Raw genomic sequence first — 16,163 nt, 5'->3', positions numbered from 1 at the left:
TGTTAACGTTCGATTCGAAGGAAATGAGGAAGTGTTGAAAAACATTGTCTGCGCCATCTTGCCTTTTTTGAAATGCCACACTTTTGTCGTGCACGGCAGCCATTTTAGATGTCTTGACCAGACCCACTCTCTGCACGCTGTCGATTCGTAGCATGGCTCCTCACCCACGCAAGCATCTTCCCTAGGCACTGGTCACCACCGCTCTCTGTCTTATGCATGGGCAATAAACCTCCCCCCATCTGCGCTGCTCTTCCCTGAGAATCACACTCTGTGCCCGCCCGACACCTCCCTTTCGCCCTATTCACTACCGCACCCTCTGACACTCCTCTTTCTCTGTGTCCGATTGTCCAGGCTATCAGCTAGCCCTGCAGATGTAGTTTATGGCCCCAGCTGTAAAGAATCACCCCTCTTCAAAGGAGTTATAGTAGATCAAGGCCCACACCCGATGAGATCCGTCACACCACACGTGTTCCTACTATCTGAAAACCATCCTGTATTGTGATTGGGGAGGGGACCGAGCCTGAAGCGGAAGATTCCAGGAATGACTCTTTGTACATCAAAGTTTTTACAATTATGTGTCACATTAAAAATATATAGCACTCCAACAAAGTAGTAGGAATATAAAACTTTAATAACATATAAATATATACAAGAAAACAAAAACAGTAAAAACATTTAAACAACGAAGAGACCGTGGCAATTTCTTTTGAATTATCCAATAGATTTATTGAAATTGACAGCACCAATAATGAAATATTCTTGTCAGTAGCGGTCTGTTGTGCGAATAGTTCCAAGGCAGCAGAACGCGCTGAAATCTAGATGGCACGAAAGTGATGTCTAGTAAGTTGCCGCCCAGCAAAAAACGGCGTGGGGCGCCGCGGGGGTGAGTGAGTCCAGTAGGCACCACAGCTATTCTTACCGGCATTGCAGAATTACTGCTGGGGACAATGCCTGTGCTGTAGCAGGGTCACAGCAGAAACAAAAAGGATTCTGTTGAAGATGTTGTTGGTTTTCAATTTGAAAACAGTTCTGGTGTGAACTGCTATGCTAATGTAGTGGTTAATGTTTTGTTTTCTCTAGAAAATGTAAAAGAGGGGGAGGCAGTCCAAAGTTCCGTTAAAAGGGCAAAGGAAAGGATCGGTGGTTTGAACTATCAGTCAAAAAGGGGAGGGGGTGCAATAATTTTTCATACCGGGTCACACTGTGCTTTCACCGGAAGTGAGGTCTGCAGGATTCTAGTAATTCAAAGTGAGGCTGGCGCCAGCATGGGAGCGCCGACGTCCCGCGGATACAGTTTCGTCACTCCACGGGCGATCATGGCAGTCATTCCCCATCGGGGGTCGGAGACTCCCGCGGCTCCTCTAGAATCTTCAAGGTCGTGGAGGACTACGGTGGTGGAGTCAACCAGTGACCGGGCCATTTCTTTATGCTGGGCCCGCTCTTGCCAGGTCGACCGCCATTTTGAGAGTTCGGCAGCTACCGGCGATCGCGGGGTCACATGAGCGGACGGGCTCCACCCTGCCGGGCGAGACGTTGCAGCATGGCCACAGTGGAAGAACCCTTTTCCGGGCGCCTGGAGCGCTGAGGGTGCAGCTGGGAAGCCTCCACCTGGGGAGGCGGGAGAGGCCTGTTCGCACCGTCTCTCCCTCCCAGTGCACCCCACGGCGTCTCGCTTGAGATTTGTTATGGCCGGACCAGGCGATGAGGACGAGGGGGGGGGGGGGGGGTCGGAGGCATGTGCAAGACATCCCCCCCCAGTGTTGTCGCAGCCATTATAAAAGAAAGAAGTGTCCCGTCCGTCTTCGGGCCGGGCTTCCGGTGGATGTCGGCCGGACGCCCCTGGCTCTGGCCCCATGAACGGGTTTCTTGGTTTATCGGCTGCAGCCGGATCCCGTCGGCCTCGGCCCCCCGACCGTTGGTGGTCGGATCGGAAGAGCATGTGGCGGGAATACCTGCAACTCTCAAGGGCCACCGCGGCCGGACTGGGAGAGAGAGGGGAGGGTCGAGGAGACATTCCCCCCCCCTGCAACTGTTCAGCGTTGTAAAGGCAATCCCCTGGCCGGGTCCCGCTGGCCTCTGCCTCTCCTCCGGCTACACCCTACGTTAGGATCTCCTGGCCGAGGCGTGGCAGCAGGACCTGCCTTATATGGGCTGCTCCCGGCTGGGCGTAGCCGGAACCCTGCCCCACCTTGGAAGTTTCCAGAGTGGGGGTGGATGTTCTACTGACTTGCATTTTCCCTAGTCTATCGATTTTTTTGGCGTGGCAGGCGGTGGGACAGCGAGGGGTGATTTGGTTTCTCTTACTGTTTTTCTGGTCTCTCACCACTGGCATATTTTAACGTTTTCTTGTTTCTAGGACATTAATAGGTTTTATCATTACGTTATGTTATTGTTTCTTTGTTCGTTGTTTAATAAAAGTTCATGTTCATCAGTGGCCTACTGATTTTCGTTTTCCTATTTTTTTCTTTCCAGGTTGTTTCATGGTAAAGTTTCTGTTAACAGGATACAGTGATCACTTCGTTATTATTGCATATGTCCTTTTCACTAGGGGTGCTCTCTGGTCGGGCCAGATGACGTATCTCTAGTAAATGGTCCGGGTGAAAAAGGTGCATCAATCAGTGGGGAGTAGATAGGCATGACAGATTACAACGGGGGAGAAAGGTCCGCATTACGTACCCTTTCACTACTTGCAAAGATTTTCCTACGTTTATTTGCAAACAGGGAATACCTCCAAAAAGAACTAATTCCCAAACAGTCAATGTTCGGACAATCAATCAATCAATGAGGAATGAAATAGGTACGACGTGTTAAAGGCTTGCGTTACCTACCCTTCACTATCTGCAAAGGGAGAGAGAATATTCCTATTCTTCCTCGTTTGCAGGTAGAGAAGATCCTTAAGAGAATTAACTTCGAACAATTCAATGCTCGATTGAAACAATCAACAAGGGGTACTGTGAACACAAATGAACGCCGCTTATATACATACGCATTGCTATTTTCAACAGGTTGTTCCTAATGTTTCTATTTTAGCGAGGTCAAAAAGAGATCCCATTAGTGGCCTACTGATTTTGCTCGATTCCTTTTGTTTTTTTACACGATTTTTCGCTATCTGCAAAGACTAAACAGAGTATTGCGACTCTGTGCTTGTTTGTAAATAGAGAATGAACCAAAGAGAACAATCAATCAAATGGAGAGAGAAGCAGGCACGACGGATTACAAAGGGGGCAAAGGGCTGCGTTAACTACCCTTCACTATCTGCAAAGAGAGAGTACTCCTAATAGAAATGAGGGGTGGGGGGCAGCATTCAAAGCAGATCAGTGTGCATAAACACGAAAATGTTTTTACTTACCACGTACTTGACATTCGACAGCTTATGATATTTGCTATTAAAAAACCATTGAAATTCACTGAAAAAACCATAGGTTATAGACCATATATAGTTAGGAATTAGCATTTACAAAACCTTGAAAATTCACTGAAAAAACCATAGGTTATACACCATATATAGTTAGGAATTAGCATTTAAAAAACCTTATTTTACTCACACAAAACCATTGAAATTCCATATATAGTTAGTTGCACTAACTATATATCGCGCACCCGCAATCCACTGCTGATCATGTCACATATTACATCATTCATGACATGGTCAGTGACATCACTGATGACATCACTGATGACATCTCAAATGACATCACTGATGAGATCACTGATGACATCATCCAGTGACTGTGTGTTTCTGTAAAGTTTAAATATGTTTTACATATTGAAGAATGAGTAGATGTATAAGTGTCTGGACGAAGGATTTAGTAGGTGCATGACTGAATGTATGAGTGAGTGATTAAATGTGTCTCACTGAGTGCATGGGTTAGTGACTAAACTGTCTTAATTTGTGCATCATTATGTCTGTTGTTCTGTAAACTGCTGCATGTGTTGATCAGTAGCTATATGATTAACTATATGGGTTATTGATTGATTGTCCAAGTATTTGTATAGGAGACTGAGTGTGTGTGTGGCTGGCTGGGAGGTGTGTGACTCTGTGCAGATCAATGTGTACTTGTATCAATGATTGTATAAGAAAGTAAGTATGTGTTAGTATATGTTTGAAAATGTAAGGTGCTCTATGTTTAACTGTATAGACAAGAAAATGGAAGTGTGATTGATTCTTTACAGGACTGACTAGGTGTGTGAGTAACTCCATGGATGAGTGGCAGAGTGTAAGTGTCTGTATAGGTGTATGAGTGCATATGATAGTGTTGTAAAGATGAGTGATTGTATGTATGAATGATTGTATGGGTGAATGAGTGAATGTGTGTGTAGACGTAGGAATCAGTGAGTACGTATGTAGTAACTAGTATTGGTGTGTCAATGGTTTCAAAAATTATACTCTGTATTTAACACTGGGTGAAACAGAGGTTATATTAAAACGTGAGGAGATGCATTGTATTGTCACATGAATGATATCATCAGTGATGTGGTCATTGATGTCAAATGAGATGTCATCAGTGATCTCATCAGTGATGTCATTTGAGATGTCATCAGTGATGTCATCAGTGATGTCACTGACCATGTCATGAATGATGTAATATGTGACATGATCAGCAGTGGATTGCGGGTGCGCGATATATAGTTAGTGCAACTAACTATATATGGAATTTCAATGGTTTTGTGTGAGTAAAATAAGGTTTTTTAAATGCTAATTCCTAACTATATATGGTGTATAACCTATGGTTTTTTCAGTGAATATATATATATATATATATATATACATATATATATATATTCACTGAAAAAACCATAGGTTATAGACCATATATAGTTAGGAATTAGCATTTACAAAACCTTGAAAATTCACTGAAAAAACCATAGGTTATAGACCATATATAGTTAGGAATTAGCATTTAAAAAACCTTATTTTACTCACACAAAACCATTGAAATTCCATATATAGTTAGTTGCACTAACTATATATCGCGCACCCGCAATCCACTGCTGATCATGTCACATATTACATCATTCATGACATGGTCAGTGACATCACTGATGACATCACTGATGACATCTCAAATGACATCACTGATGAGATCACTGATGACATCATCCAGTGACTGTGTGTTTCTGTAAAGTTTAAATATGTTTTACATATTGAAGAATGAGTAGATGTATAAGTGTCTGGACGAAGGATTTAGTAGGTGCATGACTGAATGTATGAGTGAGTGATTAAATGTGTCTCACTGAGTGCATGGGTTAGTGACTAAACTGTCTTAATTTGTGCATCATTATGTCTGTTGTTCTGTAAACTGCTGCATGTGTTGATCATTAGCTATACGAGAGGCTATATGTGTTATTAATTGGTTGCCCAAGTATTTCTATGGCAGATTGAGTTTGTGTGGGGGTGGCTGGAAGGTGTGTGACTCTATGCATAGATGTGTGAGCAGTTTATTCACTAGGTGTATGAGTTCAAGAGTGCATGTGGAAACAGCTACATGGGCAGTTGACTGTGTGCATGAGTGTATTGATGAGTGAATGGATATCTCAATGCTACATGTCATAGTAAGTACATATGTAAAACACAGTACATGTGAGAGTTGGCATATATAAATAACTGTGCATGAGAGCCACTGAATGAGTGAGTGGTTGTATCGATCATTGTGAACTTGTATCAGGGATTGTATAAGAGAGTAAATATGTGTTAGTATATGTTTCAATAAGTAAGGTGTGTTTAACTGTATAGTTGAAGAAATGGAGGTGAGATTGTTTCTTTGCATGACTGACTGGGTGTGTGAGTAACTCCATGGATGAGTGGCAGTGTGTGAGTGTCTGTATACACTGAGTGTATCTAAGGTTATATTAGAGTCTGAAGAGGTTTATCGTATTAGCACAAGAATGATGTCAAATGAGATGTCATCAGTGATGTCATCAGTGATGTCATTTGAGATGTCATCAGTGATGTCATCAGTGATGTCACTGACCATGTCATGAATGATGTAATATGTGACATGATCAGCAGTGGATTGCGGGTGCGCGATATATAGTTAGTGCAACTAACTATATATGGAATTTCAATGGTTTTGTGTGAGTAAAATAAGGTTTTTTAAATGCTAATTCCTAACTATATATGGTCTATAACCTATGGTTTTTTCAGTGAATTTTCAAGGTTTTGTAAATGCTAATTCCTAACTATATATGGTCTATAACCTATGGTTTTTTCAGTGAATTTCAATGGTTTTTTAATAGCAAATATCATAAGCTGTCGAATGTCAAGTACGTGGTAAGTGAAAACATTTTCGTGTTTATGCACACTGATCTGCTTTGAATGGTGCCCCCCCCCTCATTTCTATTAGGAGTACTCTCTCTTTGCAGATAGTGAAAGGTAGTTAACGCAGGCCTTTGCCCCCGTTGTAATCCGTCGTGCCTGCTTCTCTCTCCATTTGATTGATTGTTATCCAAGTATTTACTGTTTTAGAATTAGTTCTCTTTGGTTCATTCTCTATTTACAAACAAACACAGAGTCGCAATACTCTGTTTAGTCTTTGCAGATAACGAAAAATCGTGTAAAAAAAAAGAAAAGGAATCGAGCAAAATCAGTAGGCCACTAATGGGATCTCTTTTTGACCTCGCTAAAATAGAAACATTAGGAACAACCCCTCATGACAAATACAAAACTAGTGAGATGAACTGAACTCCACACAATGATGGCTGCAAAACAGCTCGGCTCCGCCACCCACCCCGCCCAAAATAACGATAAAGAGCGGCTGCCATGATTGGTTGCGGAATGGCCACAACGGAGCTACGAAATGGTGGTGCTCTCATGCTAACCCCAGCTTCAGTCTGAAACATCCAGAAACACTGTAGACTACCAATTCGATCAGTTCCGGTAGCGCCCCAATGTAACCCGGTAGAGAAGAACTAGCCCTCCCCTCTTTGACTGATGGTTCTTGTTGCCTGTCCCTTCTGTTGTCATTTAACAGAACTATTTAGCCTGCTGAAAGGGGTTGTGTTTCGACCGCTGGTTGGTGGAGACATTTTGACTATATTCTGGACCTGCGTTGTCGCGTAATGCGTCATATGACGCGCCGCGTTAGCGCATCCGGAAGTCATCCGGGGCGCGCAGCGCGTAACGTAAGCATAACAAGTCATGTGACTTGTTAATAAAACTTTTCATTGGTTCATTTTACTTTTCTTATTCTAATGATGAAAGCCTTGGTCATATCACCTAAAAATTACGCTTTTAATTACTTCCGAACATTATTTTTTCTTAAATATATGTTATAATGTTCCAGGCTAATGTACTTTCCCGGAAATTTTACAACTGTCCTGCAAGTAAAATATATTCTTTTTTCGAGAAAAAGAGCGTTTCTTCGTCCCATGACGGAGCCGTTGAGCAAAAGAGGGTCGACCTGCTGTCTTAGTCGCCGATACGCCTGAATATGAGATTCTTATCGATCACTTTATGTTGCAGGAATAGAAAACACAACAGCCCTTGACCATTTATCTTTACTGCGTTCCTTCGTATTATACCTTTTACCCTTCATGTAATTGGTCTGCTTTATTTCACTTGCCTTTTAATGATTCTAAAACAGTGACTATTATTAAAAACGTTACCAATGTATATACTACTACCATGTTTTCTTTTTAAAACCTTTATTGTGAAAATTTCATTATACAAATACGAGCCTATAACCACGTGGGCCTGCCACGGAGCAAACTGTAATCGTATATGATGAATAGACATTTACACTGTAGAGGAACGTAACGGGCGGGCCATTAGGTTGCAAGAACTAAGGTGTCTAACAGTTACGGAATCGGTGGACGTACATTTTATAATTAAAATACGACAGGGCCAGTTACAATAAAATTATCTAGATATACATTTGCGGGCAAGTACCATGGGTGACGTTAATTCGAATTTTCAACAGTACAGTAATCAATAACACATCAGAACTTAATATCAATAGGGATGTCGAAATATTCAATCAATTCTCGTCCCCGCCCGCCATGTGCTTCAAAACTGCATACGTATCTCGTGATTTCAAGGTTCTGCAACCAGTACACAACAAGGAGTTACGAGTCCCATTTATTCCGGCGCCATTTTGGGCGAGGACGGGCAGGTCCAGGATATAGTCAAAATGTCTCTACCAACCATCGACTATGATGATGTTCATATGCTGTATTTATTAGAGTAACACTCATCTGTCCACATGAAATTAATTTACCACAATCTAAACATGTCATTTTAATCTTTCCAAAGTTCTTCTAAATATTTGGGACCGTTTCCCTTGCCTCTGAAGCTCTCAGTGCCACTTCTTTGATGAATGTACTAGCAGGTCAGGGGTTCTCCTCCAAATCTCTCTTTTATGCAGCACTATAATTAATTGGTGCCACCTCTCCATATGACGATGCATGGTATAGTTACCACAACTATATTTTTTTTCGGTTCCTCTGGAGAGTTCATCGTGGCAGATGAAGCGTGTAACGTACCGGGCATTTACCTTTTTTTGCATGTACAGGAAAGGGAAAAAAATCGAGCGTCCGAGTTCTAAGGTGTCCCAGGGCCATTTTAGTGGACCAGGCCCAAATCCAAAGAACAGGCCGCCATTTTGAGAGTCCTCTTGCAGCCGCCTGTCGCTGTAGCATCAAGAGCAGCCGAAACTCAGCTGAATGGCAACTGAAACGGTAAATGGGCGCCCCACTTCATTTCAGCATTGTAGGATGACCACACCAGTACAGCAACTTGCTAGACATCACCTCGGTGCCATCCGGATCTCGGCGCCCCACTGCAGATGAAGTGCCTCTCAACTATGAAACCACCACGGTGACATCCGGATCTTGGCGCGTTGTGCTGCCTTCGGCCTATTCGCACATCGGTCCGCTACTGACGCCATCTCACAGGCTAATGGGGTGACCCACGCCGAGTTTCAGCATTGTAGGATGACCACACCAACTTGCTAGATATCACCTCGGTGCCATCCGAATCTTGGCATCTCAACGCCTAGTGGTATCTTCCATACAGAAAATATTGTTACGCTGCCTTTGGCCCCATTCGCACATCAGTCCGCAACTTAGACATCACCTCGGTGCCATCCGGATCTTGGCATCTCAGCGCCTTGTGGTGTCAGTCAGAAAATATTGTTGCGCTGCCTTTGGCCCCATTCGCACATCAGTCCGCTACTGACACCATCTCACAGGCCAATAGGGCGCCCCACGCCGACTTTTACCATTGTACGATGGCCACACCAGTGGCACAACTTGCTAGACATCACCTCGGTGCCATCCGAATCTTGGCATCTCAACGCCTAGTGGTATCTTCCATACAGAAAATCTTGTTACGCTACCTTTGGCCCCATTCGCACATCGGTCCGCAACTTAGACATCACCTCGGTGCCATCCGGATTTTGGTATCTCAGCGCCTTGTGGTGTATTCTCTTCAGAAAATATTGTTGAGCTGCCTTTGGCCCCATTCGCACATCGGTCCGCAACTTAGACATCACCTCGGTGCCATCCGGATCTTGGCATCTCAGCGCCTTGTGGTGTCTTCTACTCCGAAAATATTGTAGAAAATATTGTTGCGCTGCCTTTGGCCCCATTCACACATCAGTCCGCTACTGACACCATCTCACAGGCCAACAGGGCGCCCCACGCCGACTTTTACCATTGTACGATGGCCACACCAGTGCCACAACTTGCTAGACACCACCTCGGTGCCATCCGGATCTTGGCATCTCAGCGCCTTGTGGTGTCTTCAAATCAGAAAATATTGTTGCGCTGCCTTTGGCCCCATTCGCACATCGGTCCGCTACTGACGCCATCTCACAGGCCAACGGGGCGCCCCACGCCGACTTTCAACATTGTAGGATGGCCACAGAAGTGCGACAACTTACTAGACACCACCTCGGTGCCATCCGGATCTTGGCGCGTTGTGCTGCCTTCGGCCTATTCGCACATCGGTCCGCTACTGACGCAAACTCACAGGCCAACGGGGCGCCCCACGCCGACTTTCAGCATTGTAGGATGGCCACACCAGTGCGGCAACTTGCTACACACCACCTCGGTGCCATCCGGATCTTGGCATCTCAGCGCCTAGTGGTGTCTTCTATTCCGAAAATATTGTTGCGCTGCCTTCGGCCCCATTCACACATCGGTCCGCTACTGACGCCATCTCACAGTCCAACGGGGTGCCCCACGCCGACTTTCAGCATTGTAGGATGGCCACACCAGTGCGGCAACTTACTAGACACCACCTCGGTGCCATCCGGATCTTGGCGCGTTGTGCTGCCTTCGGCCTATTCGCACATCGGTCCGCTACTGACGCAAACTCACAGGCCAACGGGGCGCCCCACGCCGACTTTCAGCATTGTTGGATGGCCACACCAGTGCGGCAACTTACTAGACACCACCTCGGTGCCATCCGGATCTTGGCGCGTTGTGCTGCCTTCGGCCTATTCGCACATCGGTCCGCTACTGACGCAAACTCACAGGCCAACGGGGCGCCCCACGCCGACTTTCAGCATTGTAGGATGGCCACACCAGTGCTGCAACTTGCTGGACACCACCTCGGTGCCATCCGGATCTTGGCGCGTTGTGTTGCCTTCGGCCTATTCGCACATCGGTCCGCTACTGACGCCGCCTCACGTGCCAACGTATTTTCTCCGCATTTTACACCCTATGCCGCATAACAGGTCATGTGACTTGTTTATAAAACTTTTCATTGGTTCATTTTACTTTTGGTTTCCTAATGATGGAAGGCTTGATCATGTGACCTAAAAACAACACTTTTCATTGGATGAAATTTTTTTTTTTTCCCAAACGATGAAAGCCCCACCTTGTTTCTGGATGTTTCAGACTGAAGCTGGCGTCAGCATGAGAGCACCACCATCTCGTAGCTCAGTCGTGGTCATTCCGCGAGCAATCATGGCAGCCGCTCCCCACCAGAAGCCTGCAGGAGTCGGAGCCCCCAAAACTTTTGATGAATTCTCAAGGCGGAGGGGACGCTTTCGAGAATGGGGTCCAAGACCTAGCAGACAAGCGTCCGATTTCCAAGGTGTCCCAGGGCCATTTCAGTGGACCAGGCCCAAAAAGGAAACAGCCTGCCGCCATTTTGAGAGTCCTGTGACAGCCGCCTATCGCTGCACCGCAAGAGTGGGCGCAACTCAGCTGAATTGCGGCTTTTGACACAGTGGACCAAAAACGGACGGAATGGCAACTGAAACGGTAAAGGGGCGCCCCACTACAACAGATGACACTCCACCTGGAGAGGCCCGTTCACGCCGCCTCCCCCGGGGCGCCCCACGCCGTTATTCGGAGCAGCATTGTAGGATACCAAAACCAGTGCGGCAACTTACTGGACATCACCTTGGTGCCATCGTTCTGCTGCCTTGGAACTATTCGCGCAACAGTTTGCTACTGATGACCCACCCCCCGCGACGCCCCATGCCGTTATTTGCTGGGTGGCAACTTACTAGACATCACTTTCGTGTCATCTAGATTTCAGCGCGTTCTGCTGCCTTGGAACTATTCGCACAACAGTTTGCTACTGATGACCCACCCCCGCGACGCCCCACGCCGGAAATCTGGACGTTGTGCTGCGTTGGGACTATTCGCACAGCCGACCGCTACTTCGTTGTTTTTCCCTAAAAATGTTTATATGTTATTACTATTTTTGTTTTCTTGTATATATTTATAAATGATTAAAGTTTTATAATCTTACTACTTTGTCAGAGTGCTATATATTTTTAATGTGACACATAATTGTAAAAACTTTGATGTACAAAGAGTCATCCCTGGAATCTTCCGCTTCAGGCTCGGTCCCCTCCCCAATCACAATACAGGATGGTTTTCAGATAATAGCAACGCTTCTGCTGTGACGGATCTCATCGAGTGTGGGCCTTGATCTACTATAACTCCTTTGAAGAGGGGTGATTCTTTACAGCTGTGGCCATAAACTACATATGCAGGGCTAGCTGATACCCTAGGACCAGCCTGGACAATCGGACACAGAGGAAAAGGAGTGTCAGAGGGTGCGGTAGTGAATAGGGCGAAAGGGAGGTGTCGGGCGGGCACAGGGTGTGATTCTCAGGGAAGAGCAGCGCAGATGGGGGGAGGTTTATTACCCATGCATAAGACAGAGCGCGGGGGTGACCACTGCCTGGGGGAGATGCTTGCGAGGGTGGGGAGCCATGCTAAGGATCGACAGCGTGCACAGAGTGGGTCTGGTCAAGGCATCTAAAATGGCTGCCGTGCACGACAAAAGTGTGGCATTTGAAAAAAGACAAGATGGCGCAGACAATGTTTTTCAACACTTCCTGATTTCCTTCGAATCGAACGTTAACAGACGTTGGGGCATATTACCAAAGTTAAGCGATATTTATCCCTAACGATGCTTAGCAACGATTTTTTTACCGTCAGAAATTATCGCAGATAAACCTTGCTATTATCAAGGTTTATCGGAAATACGATAAAAAACTACCGCAATGCATTAATATCGCTGAAAACTCAGCGATATTCATGCATTACCGAGCTAATGCTCTTAGCCATGTTATCCACCTCCCATTGGATAACATGGCTAAGAACTGCTCAGGGCAGGTGGTAGCTTTTGGAGATATTCGCGCTTATCTCGAATATTTCCAAAAGTTGATAATAGGAGATAGCGATGTTAGTGACTGTTTCCAGTCGCTAACATCTTGGCATGCCCACTTTGCATGTCATTAGTGATAAATATCACTCACATGCAAAGTGGGGCCCAAGATGGTCGCTATCTTCTACTAGCCGTCGCTAACTGGTGTTAGCAACAGCTAGGTAATACACATATAATTTTATCTCCGCGAAGCGGAGCGCTGTTACAGATATATATCTTGTTTCTGAACGTTAATTTCTCAAAATGCACTGAAGCACATATATTGAGACCTAGCAAAGGCACATCGGGCTACCAGTCCCTACAATTTTGCCAAGTTTCGTGCAAATCCATTCAGCTGTTCGATCCTACCGAGAGACAAGATGGCGGTCGCTACGGACTGTTTGGAATGTTTACAGACACCGGAGAGCCAATCAGCTTCGCTTCGCAAAGCTCCGTAACGCGAAAAGTACGCGAAGCGGTGCGCTGTTACAGATATATATCTTTTTTGAACGTTAATTTCTCAAAATCCACTGGAGCACATATATTGAGATCTAGCAAAGGCACATCGGGCTACCAGTCCCTACAATTTTGCCAAGTTTTGTGCAAATCCATTCAGCTGTTCGATTATTATTATTTTTATTTTTTTTTGCCCCGCGGGGCCCTTTTAAAACCTCCACATCAAACCTAGGGGGTGAGCGACAATGTACTATGCCCCCTTATGGTCATTTGCCCCTTCGCTTTGGCCTCCTCTTGTCTCTCGATCCTACCGAGAGACAAGATGGCGGCCGCTACGGACTGTTTGGAATGTTGACAGACGCCGGAGAACCAATCAGCTTCGCTTCACAAAGCTCCGTTGCGCGAAAAGTACGCGTCCTGGGGCGCTGCCCGGTCCGCTGTTACAGATATATATCTTTTTTTAAACGTTAATTTCTCAAAATCCACTGGAGCACATATATTGAGACCTACAAAAGGCACATCGGGCTACCAGTCCCTACAATTTTGCCAAGTTTCGTGCAAATCCATTCAGCCGTTCGGGCTAAAAGTGAGGCCAACCGCCCTATGGAAATTAACATGGGAAAAACGCGTTTTGGGACCCCCCTTTTTTCTCGGCCCCCCCTTGACGAACCCCCCCAAAATTTTCAGGGGCTGCTCAGAAACAAAATGTGCCATTTTCCTGAAAATTTCAGCCAATTCCGTCCACAAACGCCAAAGGTATTAGACATAGAATTTTCAAAAATCCCATAGGGAAAAAATCCTAACTATATATACCTACTGGCGACCGCCAGTAGGTAATATATATATATATATTATATATATATAATAGTGATTGTGTCGTGTTTTGGAGAGTCTTGAATCCTCCTTTTCTAGCTAATGAAGCTGCCCCATCTCTTTCTTCTGTGATACCTGAAGATAAGTGGTATGACCACTTTTCTCAAACTAATTCCTTTGAGGATGGGATGGAATCAGCTATTTTAAATATTGTTTACAAGGCTTTGTGCACCGCCAGCCTCCTTTCTCCTTTATTGTAGTCATGCATACCATCAGACGTCTTGCCTGTATTGAGACCCCTGCACCAGACGACAACCCAGGAGACTTTTTCAGGAGTGGGCTAACTTGTTTGCAAACACCTTAAATGCACCTACATCAATTGGCCCCCCAAGCTCTCGGTCTCAATCCATCATTGTGCCAGTGTCTCAGAAGAGTGACAGGGCAGACCTAAGATGTTATAGGTGTATATCTCTGATTAATACCACCATTAAGGGCTTGGGTGAGGTAGTCCTGGAAAGGCTATCCTCGTGAGTAGAGAAGAAAATCACCCCGACTCACAGTGTGGGTTCAGACCTGGCCTGAATACAATTGACCAAAGTCTGAATTTGTATATATTAATTGAGAAATACATTGTACCCTCTTTTTGGATTTCATGGACCTTTCATCAGCTTTTGACCGGGTGAACTACTTTAAGCTGTGGTCCATGCTGCTGACCCTTGATGTTGAGCCAGCCATGGTTTCCTTCTTGGCAGACATCCATATGTATATGTCTGAGTCAGTTAGATTTGGGGAACACAGCTCATGTACCAAAAGCTTTCCTATCACTCAAAAGGTCAGGAGGGGGTGAATCCTGGCCCCTTTCTTATTTACTATTTACGTCAATGGTCTAGAGGTGGCATTGCTAAGAGAACAATGCGATCCCCCCGCATGGGCTCCCAGTCATTACCAGTTTTTTATATGCAGACAACGCCGTCCTTATGTCAAGAACGGCTTTAGGCCTCTAATTGCTCTTTGATTCTTTTGCTGACTTTATGGGTGGCCTGGACCTCTTGGTAAATATTCTGAAATCTTTTGTTATAGTCACTGATGTTCTCAAGACTCAAAGACTCACTTTAGCCAGATAATGTGGGTCAGTATGGGATTCCAGCTTAAGGGTTGGCAAGCTATAAAAACCCTGATCAATATTTATAAAGGCAAGTGTATATCTGCAACATTCTAGGGCAGTGACATTTGAGGGTAAATTGTTCTTTTTGCATTTTTCACTCAGAGTGGAATGGGTTTGCTTAGATGTGGGTCACCTGCTCCACATGCCACTGGATTCAAGCTACCCTGACTGACATGGGGTGATACCCTGAAACCTGTCCCAGGTTACTTGTTTCCGGTCGAGGGAGGACCTGGCCTGGCAGTTCGGGCTGAACTGTTCCCATGGGGAGCGATGTCAAGAATGATTAGCATATAGCTGGGTTTAAACTGGAATTGCATGGTGAGGAAAAAAAATTATGATTTAGGCCCTGATCTCTACTGGGGTTGAATGTTTAATATTTTTCAGCATTCTGTCCATCAATTGTTGTTTTTGCATTTGTCACCTACAGTGGGAAGGGGAATGCCCAAACGTGGGTCCTGTGCTCACCATGCCACTGGATTCAAGCTAACCTGGCTGATGAGTGGCGATACCTTGAAACCAGGCCCAGGAAGCTTGTTTCCGGTCCATGGAGGACCTGGCCTGTCAGCTTGTGCTGGACTATTCCCATGGGGAGCAGGGTCGAGACTGGTCTGTATATGGCTGGGTTTAACTGGAATGGCATGGTGGGATGGGTTTGCTTAGATGTGGGTACCGTGCTCACCATGCCACTGGATTCAAGCTAACCTTACTGATGAGCTGTGATACCCTGAAACCGGTCCCAGGATACTTGTTTCCGGTCGAGGAAGGACCTGGCCTGGCAGTTCGGGCTGGACTGTTCCCATGGGGAGTGAGGTCAAGGCTGATTTGCATATAGCTGGGTTTAAACTGGATTGGCATGGTGAGGAAAGAAATGAGGATTCAGGCCCAAATATCTGTACTGGGGTGAAAGTTTTACATTGTTCTTTTTGCATTTGTCACCCCGAGTGGGGCGGGAATGCCCAGATGTGGGTCCTGTGCTCACCATGCCACTGGATTCAAGCTAACCTGGCTGATATGGGGTGATAACCCGAGACAGGTACCAGGATGCTTGTTTCCCGGACAGGGAGGACCTGGCCTGGTAGTTCAGATTGGACTGTTCCCATGGGGAGCAATGGCAAG

This window comes from Lissotriton helveticus, chromosome 4_1 (assembly GCF_964261635.1).
Source record: "Lissotriton helveticus chromosome 4_1, aLisHel1.1, whole genome shotgun sequence".
In the NCBI taxonomy this organism is placed as follows: Eukaryota; Metazoa; Chordata; class Amphibia; order Caudata; family Salamandridae; genus Lissotriton; species Lissotriton helveticus.
The sequence above is the reverse complement of the archived record's forward strand: the minus strand, read 5'-3'. Positions refer to the sequence as shown.